The following is a 15,440-nucleotide window of genomic DNA, read 5'->3' as shown; positions in this document are numbered from 1 at the left end:
ACAGTACAGTGTCTGCAAGTTCATGAGTACCACATATTCCCGTCCATTTTCTTATTACTCTATAAATTTAAACTAAAACTTCCTTTTACCCACACCCATTTATTGCACTTGGTAAAAACACTAGTGTAATAATTATTGGGCACCCTCCCAGCAGTATATTGAATAGATATTATGCCTTAGTGGGTTAGATTCACACCCCCTAACTCTCTCAGATTATATGTATGTATGTATATGTATTTATATATATATATATATATCATCATCATCATCGTTTAACGTCCGCTTTCCATGCTAGCATGGGTTGGACGATTTGACTGAGGACTGGTGAAACCGGATGGCAACACCAGGCTCCAGTCTGATTTGGCAGAGTTTCTACAGCTGGATGCCCTTCCTAACGCCAACCACTCAGAGAGTGTAGTGGGTGCTTTTACGTGTCACCCGCACGAAAACGGCCACGCTCGAAATGGTGTCTTTTATGTGCCACCCGCACAAGCCAGTCCAGGGGCACTGGCAACGATCTCGCTCGAAAATCCTACAGGAGCCAGTCAGGCGGTACTGGCAACGGCCACGCTCAAAATGGTGCATCTCATGTGCCACCCGCACAAGAACCAGTCCAGGGGCACTGGCAACGATCTTACTTGGCTTGCCGGGTCTTCTCACGCACAGCCCATTTCCAAAGGTCTCGGTCCGTAGTCATCGCCTCGGTGAGGCCCAATGTACGAAGGTCTTGCCTCACCACCTCAGCCCAGGTCTTCCTGGGCCTACCTCTTCCACGGGTTCCCTCAACTGTTAGGGTGTGGCACTTTTTCACGCAGCTATCCTCCTCCATTCTCACCACATGTCCATACCAGCGCAATCGTCTCTCTTGCACGCCACAACTGATGCTTCTAATGTTCAGCTTTTCTCTCAAGATACTTACACTCTGACGGGTATTCACATTGACATTACACATCCAACGGAGCATACTGGCTTCATTCCTTGCGAGCTTACGTATGTCCTCAGCAGTTACAGCCCATGTTTCACTGCCATGTAGCATGGTTGTTCGTACGCATGCGTCATACAGTCTGCCTTTTACTCTGAGTGAGAGTCCCTTTGTCGCCAGCAGGGGTAAGAGCTCTCTAAACTTTGCCCAGGCTATTCTTATTCTAGCAGCTACACTTTCAGCGCACCCACCCCCACTACTAACTTGGTCGCCCAGATAGCGGAAGCTATCGACTACCTCTAGTTTTTCACCCTGGAATGAGATAGAAGTTGTTTCCTGTTTGTTTGCAGTCTTTATTGCACCTGAACATCTGCCACAAACAAAAACTAACTTGCTAGTTAACCTGCCTTTGATGTTGCTGCACCTCTTATGTGTCCATAGCTTGCACCGGGTACATCTTATAGAGTTACTACCTACTCCTTTTCTACATACTGAGCAGGGCCATCTACCTGAAGGGGTTTGTGTTTTATCTACCTTCCTACTTATTAGGATTTTGGTTTTAGCTAGGTTGACTCTAAGGCCCTTCAATTCTAGACCTTGCTTCCACACCTGAAACTTCTCCTCTAGTTCTGATAGTGACTCCGCAATTAGGGCAAGGTCATCAGCATATATATATATATATATATATATATATATATATATATATATATATATATATGTATATATATATATATGTATATATGTATGTATATATATATATATGTATGTATATATGTATGTATATATATATATATGTATGTATATATGTATGTATATATATATATATGTATGTATATATGTATGTATATATATATATATGTATGTATATATGTATGTATATATATATATGTATGTATATATGTATATATATGTATGTATATATATATATATATATATATGTATGTATATATGTATGTATATATATATATATATATGTATATATGTATATATGTATGTATATATATATATATGTATATATGTATATATATATATATATATATATATGTATGTATATGTATATATATGTATGTATATGTATATATATGTATGTATATGTATATATATATATATATATGTATGTGTATATATGTATATATATGTATGTATATATATGTATGTATATGTATATATATGTATAGTCCGACCTTGAGTATGATACACAAGGGATTTTTAGGGGGCTGTACCTCTGAAAAACCTAAACCTTGTGTATAATACACACCCCATCTCTAACTTGAGTCAAGGATGTCTATATAACGTCCTTGCTTTGTAAACATATATACAGTAATGTTCTTTATTATTATTGTATATATAACTATACAAACGTGTAGCTTTTTTGTGCACTTTGTTTGCAGAAAATAAAGAAATAACAGTAATAACATCAGTGAAAAATAAATATTAAGTAAATTGCCTTTACATATTTATCACTATCAGTTACAAAAGCAAAAGTAAAAAACATTTATTCAAATCCTTCAAATTCAACGTCACTTTCAGCATCAAATAACTGTCCCATTTGTTCCTCTGTAAGCATGTCAGCATCATTGTAGTGTAAATTTCCGTCATCGTCAGATTCATAGTCAGCATCAGAAGATTCACCTTCATTTATTTCATCTTTCCATACAACATCATCCTGAGTACCATCCAGTGCAGACAATATACAACACTTTTATTTTAATAAATGTTGCTTACTGCAAGTTATGGATGATTCTTTCATGACTTCATTGCTTTCAGGCTTAGCTTAAGGTATTTTTGCGCCCGACATCAGAAAATGCGTCTGAATAAACATTGCCAGACAGCAAATAGTGACTCGGACATTGCTTAGAAAATATTTTTCATTTTTAACCTCGTATATTTTTCATTTTTAACACACTAGGGATTTTGACCTTTAAATTTTGGGGAAAAAATGCGGATTGTACTCGAGCATTTACGGTATAGTATATATATTTTATATATATTATATATTTTTTTTTTTTTTTTTTAAAGTTTCAGCTTAGAGCTGCGGCCATGCTAATGCACCACCATGTTGCTACACTGTTATTACAGGGAGCCTCTTACAATATGTGGTACTTGGTGAAGAATGGAGTTTGATTTAGCAACCCTCATTTGCACCTCCTGCCGCGAGGTAGGTTCATCTGGGACTCTCGATAGGAAGAGGTCCAGCTTTGATTTAAAAACTCCTACATCTACTTTGTGCAGATTCCTCAGGCTCTTTGGGAGAATATTAAAAAGCTGTGGGCCCCTGAATCCCAAGCTGTTGCAGTAACTGGTCCTGAAGCGCGATGGCATTGCTGGGATCTTTGGCACTATGCAGTGTCGTCCCGTTCTGGCATTGGTGTAACTTTCAATGCCAAAATTTGGCACAATTCCTTCCAGGATCTTCCAGATGTATATTACTGCATACCTCTCCCGCCTTCTCTCCAGGGAGTAGAGTCTTAGCTGTTTCAGCCTTTCCCAGTAGCTGAGCAGTTGCAAAGAGACAATCTTCTTTGTGAATCTCCTCTGGATTGCTTCAAAGTCTGCTGTTAATTTCAGACTGGTGGGTGACTACAGCTGTGAGCAGTAATCCAGGCGGCTGAGGACGAATGTCCTCTAGAGGATCATCATAGTTTCCTTATCTCTGGTTCTGAATGTTCTCAGGATCCATCCAGCCAATCGTCTGCACTTTGTTGCCATTCTGGTAATGTGCACTTGGAAAGAGGTATCATCACTCATGTCGATACCCAGGTCTCTCACTGATTTAGGCTCTGGGATTGAAATTCCCTGTGGACCAGTGTACTCTGTAAGTTTCATATTCAGTTTTGGACGTTGGTAGCGCAGGGCTTGGAATTTTTCAGCATTAAACTGCATATTATTGCCCTCAGCCCATCTGTAAACTGAGTCCAATTCCTGCTGCAGGTGTGCAACATCACTGGAGTTCTGTATTTTCTGCGAGACTTTTGTATCGTCTGCGTAGCTTGCAAGAGTGGCTATCCGGGCACTTGAAGGCATATCTGAGAGAGCGACTATAAAAAGCAATGGTCCTAAGACAGTGCCCTGTGGAACACCGCTCATTATTTGTGTTTTCATAGAGGTGGCTCCATTAGCCACTACTGCCTGACTTCTATCTTTCAGAAAGTCATGTAACCACTCTCCAAGTTTTCCAGCTATGCCAAGATCACGCAGTTTCTGCCATATCACACCATGATCCACTTTGTCAAAAGCTTTTGCAAAATCAAGGTATATTACGTCCACATTTGAGTTGAGTAACTGCCTCAACACCCAGTCGTAATGTTGTAAGAGCTGGGTCAGACAGCTCCTACCTGGTCGAAAGCCATGTTGGGTATCACTCAGCAATTTATTTTCTTCAAGGAATGCGATTAGTTTTCCTCTGATTATCCTTTCCATGACTTTGCTGATGTGTGAAGTCAGAGAGATAGGCCTATAGTTTTTGGCATCTGCTCTGCTTCCCCCTTTATGGATTGGGCATATTATTCCCTCCTTCCGTTTGCGAGAAAGCTCTGGAAGAGGATCTGGAGGGGTTTTGCCAGGGCATGCTTACACGATTTAAGGAGGATTGCTGGGAAACAATCAGGGCCAGCAGTTGAGTTTGTGTCCACTTCATGTATAGCTAGTAGTACATCTTCTTCGCTAATGTTGATGTATTCCATCGTAACTGCCTCACTGGTTATAGGGGAGATAGCAAAGAAGTCCACTGGTTTGTTCACTTGTCTGTGCTCCAATGAAGTGGTGAAGACACTTTTGAATTGCTCATTCAATACCTCACTGATCCTAGTTGGACTGTCTGTGAGGGAGCCATCCTTTTGGAAGAGGAGTCCAATCTTGCAGCGTACTGAGGCTGTTTCTTTTGCGTAATGAAAGAAGGCCTTTGGGTTTGACTTAATGTTTTTTATAACCCAGGCTTCTTTGTCTGCTCTCTCCTTCACATAGGATTGTTGCAGCCTTTTTTCGATCTCCATCAGTGTCGTTTTTAGGCGGGACCTTTGGCCATTCTTGGGATGCTGGTTGAGTCAATTTGCAACTTTTGTCCGTCGTCTCATGAGGATCTTCCTCTCCCTTGGAATCTTGTTCCTATTTGTTTTGGCCTTGTGCTCTGGGACATATTTCTGGCTTATGGCTTGCACAATAGACATGAAACATTCTAGTTTCATGTCAATGTCTGGTGTGGAGAGACACTTTGGCCAATCCTCTCTGAGGATCTCTTTCTGAATCGATTTCCAGTCCGCTTTGTGGAAGTTCAGATTGGAGAGATTTTGGGTGCTTCCTTTAGGCTGTATGTCTCTGGTTTCTTTTGGCCCAAACATAGACAGCTCTATTATGTTATGATCCGAAACTAGTGTCGGCGTCACTTTCACATCATGAATGATGTCCGTATTGTTTGTGAAGCAGAGATCTAGAATGTTATTCGCTCTAGTTGGTCTGAGAACAGTTTGCTCCATGAATAGGACATTGGTGAGGTTGAGCAGGCATTCCACCTGTGCTTGCTTGCGATAAGTCATTCCTGAGAGTATGAGACCTTCGGGCCATTTGACGTTGTATATATGTATATATGTATATATGAGGCAAGACCTTCGTACATTGGGCCTCACCGAGGCGATGACTACGGACCGAGACCTTTGGAAATGGGCTGTGCGTGAGAAGACCCGGCAAGCCAAGTAAGATCGTTGCCAGTGCCCCTGGACTGGTTCTTGTGCGGGTGGCACATGAGATGCACCATTTTGAGCGTGGCCGTTGCCAGTACCGCCTGACTGGCTCCTGTAGGATTTTCGAGCGAGATCGTTGCCAGTGCCCCTGGACTGGCTTGTGCGGGTGGCACATAAAAGACACCATTTCGAGCGTGGCCGTTTTCGTGCGGGTGACACGTAAAAGCACCCACTACACTCTCTGAGTGGTTGGCGTTAGGAAGGGCATCCAGCTGTAGAAACTCTGCCAAATCAGACTGGAGCCTGGTGTTGCCATCCGGTTTCACCAGTCCTCAGTCAAATCGTCCAACCCATGCTAGCATGGAAAGCGGACGTTAAACGATGATGATGATGATGATGATATTATATATATTATATATATTATATATGTATATATATATTATTTTTTTTTTTTCTTTTTTTTTTTTCTTTTCAAAGTTTCAGCTCAGAGCTGCGGCCATGCTGATGCACCACCGTGAATATATATATATGTGTATATATTATATATGTATATATATTATATATGTATATATGTATATATATGTTATATATGTATATATATATATATATATATATATATATACACACACACACACACTAGCTGGTGTACCCAGTAATTCCTGGGGGTAAAGATGTTCTATTGAAATGCCTTATTACTCTGATATAAGAAAGCCATTTCGTTATAAGTGTCACAAATGGTGTATTTTATGTCATGAAAATGTAGAAAAACTGTCCGCTGGAGGAGGGAGAGATTGTTGAAGGTTGGCAAGAGAGGTTTTTGGAGGTGAAAAAGATTGTCGGAGGTTGTTGAGAGTGGTTGTCGGAGTTGGCAACAGAGGTTGTCATTCACAGAAAAATTATTGTTTTAGCATGAGAAAAGTGCTGTTGAAATGTTAAGCGAAATTTGGCAATCGAGGATCAAAGCCACGATATGCCTGCATGAAACCACTCCAAATACGTTGTGGAAAAAAAAAATTATCCTCTGTCATGGATAAAGTGTAACTGTAAGTATTGGAGTAATTGGCATTCAAAAAAGTATTTATGTATAGAAATGTATGAATGAAGAGATTCAAATGAAGGAAGTGCAATAATAATGTTTATCAGTTCAAAACTGTGACTAGTGACATGCAGAATCAGGTTGGCTGATCATGAGAATCAAATATTGACCACTTCGCTAAAAACTGCAGGTGGTATGGGTTATTTCCTTTAGGTTGTTTAAATAAAATATTAATATGTAGTAGGTAGGAGGATCCATTGGATGGGCCCTATTATTGATTTTTTTCAACAATCTAAGTATGTCACGAGATTTGCAGACATGAGTTCTACTCACATGTCACACACACACACATCTGTGTGTTTAAAATGGAAATCAGGTATACTGCAATTTCTCTGACATTTGAAATTTATTGAAATGAACCATGTGATACATTTTGCTTTGTTGGCTACTTGTGTGCTATCACAGCAGACTAGATTATAAAACAGTTACAACACCTGTCATTTTACAAGTAATGACAAACACAATTCTGTCCCAGTAAAACTTTTTCAGTCATTAGTAACATAACAACTGTAAGAATATACTGCAGAATTAAATCAGTGACTGGCTGTTTATGAATTATATCTGGTATATATGAAAGGGAATAAATTTGTATATGTTTATTTGAAATAGTTACTAGAAGTGTGTTTGGCATTACCTAGCACAAGAGGAACTTTGTATGTTTGTATGTATGTATGTATGTATGTATGTATGCATACATTTGCATTATCTTATATATTTGTGGAAAGGGAAGACCCAGGAAGATGTGGGGGCAAAGTGGTGAGAAAGAATCTTCAGAAGTTGGGCCTCACAGAGGGGATGACAGGGGACAGAGACTCCTGGCAGTTTGCTGTGATTGAGAAAATACGCCAAGCTAAGTAAAATTGGGATTGACTTTGCGCACAGGCATGTCTCCTGCATCCCTCTTCAGCTGAGCATTCCTAACCATGTGGGCTCATGGATGCTGGTGCCCATGAAAAGCACCCAGTATACTCTGTAAAGTGGTTGGTGTTAGGAAGAGCATGCAGCTGTAGAAACCATGCCAGAACAGACATGGAACCTGGCCAGCTCCTGTCAAACTATCCAACTATCATCATCATCATCATCGTTTAACGTCCGCTTTCCATGCTAGCATGGGTTGGACGATTTGACTGAGGACTGGTGAAACCGGATGGCAACACCAGGCTCCAATCTAATTTGGCGGAGTTTCTACAGCTGGATGCCCTTCCTAACGCCACATGGAAAATGGACCGCGTGGCTCGTATCGCAGCCGACACGTCGGCCTTTCTATCGCGCCGGCGGTTCGGCGGCAGTAGTCCGCCGCCGAGGCGTCCGCATTCTCTTTGCTCGCTCCCAATCGCTCGGTGGCTTCCTTCTCGCTGCCACCGCCATGCCTCGCTCGGCCTGCTGCTTCTTCTTTCTCGTCCGCCTAGGCCGCCGTGTAACACACACACACTCCCGGCTGACAGCGCTTTCGATCGCAAACTCACGGGTACGGTACCGGCCGCATGGCTCGTATCGCAGCCGACACGTCGGCCTTTCCATCGCGCCGGCGGTTAGGCGGCGGCAGTCCGCAGCCGAGGCGTCCGCATTCTCTTTGCTCGCTCCCAATCGCTCGATGGCTTCCTTCTCGCTGCTGCTGCCGCCACAACTCGCTCGGCCTGCTGCTTCTTCTCCTTCTTTCTCGTCCGCCTAGGCCGCCGTGTAACACACACACACACTCCCGGCCGACAGCGCTTTCGATCGCAAACTCACGGGTACGGTACCGGCCGCATGGCTCGTATCGCAGCCGACACGTCGGCCTTTCCATCGCGCCGGCGGTTAGGCGGCGGCAGTCCGCAGCCGAGGCGTCCGCATTCTCTTTGCTCGCTCCCAATCGCTCGATGGCTTCCTTCTCGCTGCTGCTGCCGCCACAACTCGCTCGGCCTGCTGCTTCTTCTCCTTCTTTCTCGTCCGCCTAGGCCGCCGTGTAACACACACACACACTCCCGGCCGACAGCGCTTTCGATCGCAAACTCACGGGTACGGTACCGGCCGCGTGGCTCGTATCGCAGCCGACATGTCGGCCTTTCCATCGCGCTTCCTCTCGGTCTCGGTCTCTCTCTCCATCGGTTCGCCGTTTCTCTCGTCACGCAATATAGAAGAGAATATGCGGTGGCGGCGGCGGCTGCGGCCACGGCTACAAGAGTCCCCCCGCCTGTCCTCCCGCCTCGAAAGGGCGGATCGTGTCGTTCTCGAGAAGAGACTCAATAGATCGCAGTGTGGTAGCTGCTCTACTAAGCACGTCACTCCGAACGGCAAGTCGAGTCGTATGCATGCGTTCCTTTTCGTCTCGATCTCTTCGAATAAGTCGTGGGGGGGGGAGGGACGTCGGCGACGACTTCGCGAGCGGCCGGACAAAAAGACCACCGCCGCAGACGTCCCGAAATGGCAATTCCGCCGGCGACGCTGCCGCTCGCCGCGTGTGAACGCGACGGGCGGACGGCGAACGCTGAGCTAAGGCATGCGCCTTGAGGTTGAGACGCTTTTGGAAAACAACTCGGGTCCGGCTACGGTTCCGGCTTAGAGGCGTTCAGCCATTATCGCTCAGAGGCAGCCTGGCACCACCGCTCTATCGAGCGAGCGCGCAAACTGTTGCTCTGACGGGATAGCCGTAGCCAAGTTGACGTTGCCGGCGCAACCACCTAAGGCCGTAAGAGCCGAAAGAAGAAGCGTAGTCGGCTCCGGAAGCGCACCGAGGTGCACAGCCAAAAACCGAACGCCGCCGCCCCCGACCGCTCGCGACTCGGGGCGCCACGTACGAGCGATGCATCGGTAGGATAAAACTAACCTTTCTCACGACGGTCTAAACACAGCTCACGTTCCCTGTTAGTGGGTGAACAATCCAACGCTTTGCGAATTCTGCTTCGCAATGATAGGAAGAGCCGACATCGAAGGATCAAAAAGCGACATCGCTGCGAACGCTTGGCCGCCACAAGCCAGTTATCCCTGTGGTAACTTTTCTGACACCTCTCGGCGGACGCATAGCTCGCCGCTGTTCGGAAAGGATTGATGGGCCACGCTTTCGCGGCCCGTATTCGTACTGAAAATCGAGATCGAGCGAGCTTTTGCCCTTTTGCTCGACGTGTGGTTTCCGTCCACGCTGAGCTCGCCTTGGGACACCTGCGTTACCGTTTGACAGACGTACCGCCCCAGTCAAACTCCCCGACCGACACTGTTCTCGACTAAGGGTCACGCATCGGCTGCGCCGGCGCCCGCGAAGGCGCTCGACATGCACCAGATAATGAACCGCCGCTCGGCGACGGCCCGATCCCTTCTCCATCGAGTGACCGAGGAAACTACGGAAGTGGCGGTTTTTCATCGTCGCAAACGCGCGCGACACAACGACGACGACCGAAGCGCGGACGCGACGGCCACCGACGTCGACGAAGTGCGCCACCGCCGCCGGTATCGGCGGCCGGCGCGCGGGGCAACGCGAATGCTACCGCCTATGCTACGCCTACCGTGTGCCCTCACAAAACCGGACTAGAGTCCAGCTCAACAGGGTCTTCTTTCCCCGCCGATCCGTCCAAGCCCGTTCCCTTGGCTGTGGTTTCGCTAGACAGTAGATAGGGACAGTGGGAATCTCGTTGATCCGTTCATGAGCGTCACTAATTAGATGACGAGGCATTTGGCTACTTGATTCTTGCTGACATATTGTCATTAATTCCCTGTTTTTAACGTGGGTGGTCCCACTAGGAGCCAATGCTTTATTGTCGTAAGCATGCCCTTAACACATTCGGTATGACCTCATCTATTAAAACAGATAAAAAAAAATATTAAAATATTCTTCGTTGTTTTTCGACGGGTCTTTGTCTTATCCAGGTGCTTTATTTTATTTTTCGATTTGGGTATCAAAGTCGGTATCTTCTTGATCTCTTCAACCATCCTCGCTGCTGCTTCGGCATCATATTTCCATCGAAGTACCATCGGGGCGACTGGTATTTACTGCCTTCTTATTCAGTCTTTTCAAAATTTCATTCTTCTCTTTCACGCTTCAGGCAATCTTCCATCTTCTCTGTATCTTCAAGCTTCACATTCGGTCTACTCCTTGCTTCGTTTAACGGATGTCTCATCTTTCTTTTCAACACACCATCGGGGCGATAAGGTATGTTCATTCCTTTCCTTCTGTGTACTCGTTACTTCGTTCATCGAATCTCTTGTCGATATACCATAGGGACGATATGGCATATTCGTTCATCTTATTACTTCGTTCATCGAACTACTAGTCTTTCTTTCTACATACCGTCAAAATGTCTGGTATGTTCACTCGTTCCATTCGATCGACCTGTAACCTCGCTCATTAGACATCCCATTCCTCATTCTACACACCAGGGGGCAACTGGTATGTTCAATCTATTGTCAGCTATTTTTCGGCTGATACCATTCCACAGCCCCCTCCGACGCTACCGCGGCCGACTCTTCCGTTTACGTAACTATCACAGCTGGAACGGATTGTTTTATGGGTAAAAAAAAAAACAAAATAAAAAACAAAAAAAACAAAAAAAAAAGCCCAAGAAAGGATCACAGCGACGATCATTGAGAAATCAGTTAAATCATCTAAGTGTAAAAGTCAGTCAGGTGAGCCACTGATTAACCGGCTGCAAATATGGCTCTTTATCCGCCGCCGGGGTGGATAGAAAGGTTAGGACTAAAATGAGCCCGACGTAGATGGGCAACACGCCCGGCTTTGACCTCCAGGCACCACCCCGCCTGGGGGTCACCAGTTTATACGGCCCCTGGCTACCGTATGTTTTTGAACTTATTAGTTATTTATATATTGCGACACGCAGGCGGCAGTTTCCATGAATACATAGGCAAAATGATCTCCAGGAGTTGACCCTCGTCTGGGGACAGCAGACATACCTTCACCTTAACTCACTGGTGCATCTTCCAGCCAACGAGGGGCAGTGCATCCACCCAAAGCCAACAGCTCATGGAGGGGATATGCGTGGCTGTGCACCCTCCGAACCGGCGAGGCGTTACACACCTACGAAAATCGAAGCGAAATACGAAAGACCAGTGGCAACCTCGGTGGTCTCCCACCTGCCGAGGTCAAGAGAGTCATAGTTACTCTCACCGTTTACCCGCGCTTGGTTGAATTTCTTCACTTTGACATTCAGAGCACTGGGCAGAAATCACATCGCGTCTGTGCGGCTCGGCCGGCTACGCGATGCTCTGTTTTAATTCGACAGTCGGATTCCCCAGGTCTGTACCAGTTCCGAGTCAACCGTTCGCCGCCGGCCGAACGCCTGGCGCGCGTCGCGGTGCGATGACCGCACGACCCCACGCGAGGCGGGAACCGAGGGCCGCGCGCACCGACGCGACAGTGAGCCCGAAGCTGTGTCGCTCCACGGCGTCCCGGGTGTGGAGCCGTGTTGTTCGCACCCACTGCGCCCCGTATGAAACCGCCGCGCGCTCTACAGGTACCATATCCGTATCTCCGGACGAGCCGATTCCACGGACGCGGTCCTTTACGAAGAAGAGAGAACTCTTCGGGGGGCTCCCGGCGACGTCTCCGGGCTCGCTTGCGTTGCCGCTGCTTCGCCCGGCCGCCGGCTTCGATGACAAACGTGCTGCTAGGAGCGGTGCGCCGAGTTCCCGCCGCCGGACGGGCACTCTCCGAGTTCGGGTTCGGGAATATTAACCCGATACCCTTTCGATGCGAGGCCGGCCGCAACTGCTGCTATATTTGCTACTATTGCTACTTTCGCTTTCGTGACAGATCCGGCGCCTTTCGTGGAAGCTTTCGCCCACTTCTTAGGACCGACTGACCGGTGCTCGACCGCCGTTGGCATGGAACCCTTCTCCACTTCTGTCTTCGAAGGTCTCGTTCGAATATTTGCTACTACCACCGAGATCTGCACCAGCGGTCGGCTTCACCTGGGCTCGCGCCCACGGCTTCTATGCACGCCGCGGCGCCGTCCTACTCGACCAGGCATCGGAAAGTCGCCTCGCCGGCGATCGCGCAACCTGTCGCCCGGCCGGTCCGGCATCGCTCGCTCGCTCCAGCGCCATCCATTTTCAGGGCCGGTCGATTCGGCAGGTAAGTTGTTACACACTCCTGAGCGGATTCCGACTTCCGTGGCCACCGTCCTGCTGTCTATATCGACCGACACCCTTTCGGGGATCTAATGGGCGAAGCCTAGGGCACCTTAGCCGGACGTTCGGTTCATCCCACATCACCAGTTCTGCTTACCAAAAGTGGCCCACTTGGCACCATGCATTCGTCGCTAGAATCGCGCAAAATAAATCCGAACGATTCGTAAACGGCCGCCTCCGTTCGGGAGAGGAGCGGCCCGTTTCGCCCGTTCCGAGTTCGAGAGTAGATCGAGGCCGTCAACGTCCCCGGGGCCTCCAGTCGTTCGCTTTATCGGATGGAATTGCGTGTCGTTCTCCCGCTGGCGCCAGCTATCCTGAGGGAAACTTCGGAGGGAACCAGCTACTAGACGGCTCGATTGGTCTTTCGCCCCTACACCCGGTTCCGACGATCGATTTGCACGTCAGAGGCGCTTCGGACTTCCACCAGAGTTTCCTCTGGCTTCGTCCCGACGGGGCGTGGATCGCCATCTTTTGGGTCCCCGGCCGCCTGCTACACCTGAGTCGGAGCGGGAACGCGCGCTTTCGAGTGCGAACGCGTGGGCCCGACCCGGGAACAATGCTTCGAAACGCCATGTGTTAAAAAAAAGAAGCGAGCCGCCACCACCGCTGCAACCGACGAGAAGACGACCACGGCGGCTGCGGGAGCGACCCAACTCCCTTCCCCCGAGCGGCGACGTGTCACGTTCTCGCTTTCGCTGTGCCGTCGGAGTTCGCGAAGTGAAAGGCTCCAACGACTCGCAGTCGACTGGGACTCCTTGGTCCGTGTTTCAAGACGGGTTGGGTAGGTTGCCGATGCTCGTCGCTAACTGGCGGCAGTGGGCGGCTTTTCGGGCGATCCCGCCGACTCCTCCAACAACCGCTCCTGCAGCACCACGCGAAGACGAGGAGCGAGAAGAAGAAGAAGGAGCAGGCGGGCGGCCGCGTCGCTTTCGCGACTCGCTGCGTTGTGCTTGCTGAGGGCGAGGTGCGTTAGCCCGTCTCCGTCGGTTAGCCGTGCCTGCGCTTTCGTGGAGCGACGGGCCCGGTCGAGAGAAGCGCGTGGATCCCGACGCCAGTCCCCGCACGAGCGAGTTCCGGACGCCGGGGCGCTCATCTGCGACCTGCGGACGCCGCTCGCCTACCGGCCTGATGGGATCTGGTCGCAACGACGGATCGGAGGGGAAGTGCGTCGGATGCCGGCGCCCCGGAAATCGAGCACCGACGAGGCGGCAGACGACCGCCCGCGGAAACGAGCGGCCGCCGCAGGCGCGTTCGGCGGCGACGACAGCGCCTTAGGCGGGGTGAAAGTGGCAGAGGACTGAGTCCGATCGCGGTGAGCGGTCCTACCCGTTTACCCCTAGGCGGTTTCACGGTCTCTTGAACTTTCTCTCCGGGCTGGCGGACGAGCAGGAGGCTGCTGCTGCTGCGGTGGCCGTTCGTTCGTACGTACGTTACGCGTCCTAATCCGCCGCTCTGCTGTAGAAACGGTTCGCCGAGTAGAAACGGTTTGCGATCCGACTGCCGCACACCGGGCCGCTGCGGAAGGACGGGCTCCGGTGCGGGTGCGGGTTGAAGAAGCGAGGCGGTTTCTGGCTGCTGCTGCTGCCGCCGCGCGAGACACGGAGAAGACGGACGGGTCGGACGAGAAGGACGACGCGCGGCCGAAGTGCAGCGGGTAGGCGGGGACAGCTGCTTTTCCCTTCTTCCGCTACAACAGTAGCCTCCGACGACGAGGACGACGACTCCCACCGAGCGAGCGAGCGGCCGCTCCGAAACGATTGCGACAGCACGGGCTTGCACCTGGAAAGTTACTTTCCAAGGCATAAGTCTTGGCAAGGTTGTTTGTGGAAGACCAGTAGTCACCTATGCATACCAGCTTCCCCTCTCCATGCCACCAATGTTATCCAAGGGAAAGGCGGCATCATTGATGTTGCAATTCATTTCTACAGCTGAGTGAACTGGAGCAATGTGAAATAAAGTGTCTTGCTCAGGAACACAACACACAACCCAGTCCAGGAATTGAACTCACCACTTCATTATTGTGAGCCCGACGCTCTAACCACTGAGCTATGTGCCTTTACAATATATATATATATATATATATATATATATATATATATATATATATATATATATATATATATATATATATATATATATATATATATATATATATATACATACATACATACATATATACATATATATATATATATATATATATATATATATATATATATATATATATATATATATATATATATATATATATATATAGCTTACATGATGAATTTATACAGCTAACAACCTAAACTTTGAACATAATCATGACTGCTAGCTGGTAGATTCTAAATGTACATAAGGGTTGAATGAGAAGCAAAATGACATTTAATAGCAAAATTTGATAGCTGCGTACATAGGCACACACCATAGCTATTCAGCTACTAGGCTACATAGGAACAACTCCTGTCCACTCTACCACTCGACAGATTAAATTTAGATAACCTTTGTCACTAGACTGTTCATTCAACCATGCCAGCCTTGATTTTCCATTAAAAAAAGTATGGTTCCGTCATATTAATGCAGTGCAAAACCGACAAAAATTTCTAAGGTTATTGCTAATCACAAAATCTTCCTCCACTGCATTTGA

General features: G+C 47.8%; 1 protein-coding gene and 2 pseudogenes across 1 annotated transcript in view; 1 reads left to right on the top strand and 2 right to left on the bottom strand.

Moving 5' to 3' along the window:
• The window catches only part of LOC106879152 (thymocyte nuclear protein 1), a 61,712-nt gene that overhangs the window by 26,668 nt on the left and 19,604 nt on the right, over positions 1-15,440 (top strand). The gene's annotated exons all lie outside the window — the stretch shown is intronic.
• On the bottom strand, positions 8,891-12,063 carry LOC149135645 (large subunit ribosomal RNA; annotated as a pseudogene).
• Positions 12,068-13,571, bottom strand: LOC149135644 (large subunit ribosomal RNA; annotated as a pseudogene).

Source organism: Octopus bimaculoides, chromosome 5 (genome assembly GCF_046866305.1).
Source record: "Octopus bimaculoides isolate indiv1 chromosome 5, ASM4686630v1, whole genome shotgun sequence".
NCBI lineage: Eukaryota > Metazoa > Mollusca > Cephalopoda > Octopoda > Octopodidae > Octopus > Octopus bimaculoides.
The sequence above is the reverse complement of the archived record's forward strand: the minus strand, read 5'-3'. Positions and strand labels throughout refer to the sequence as shown.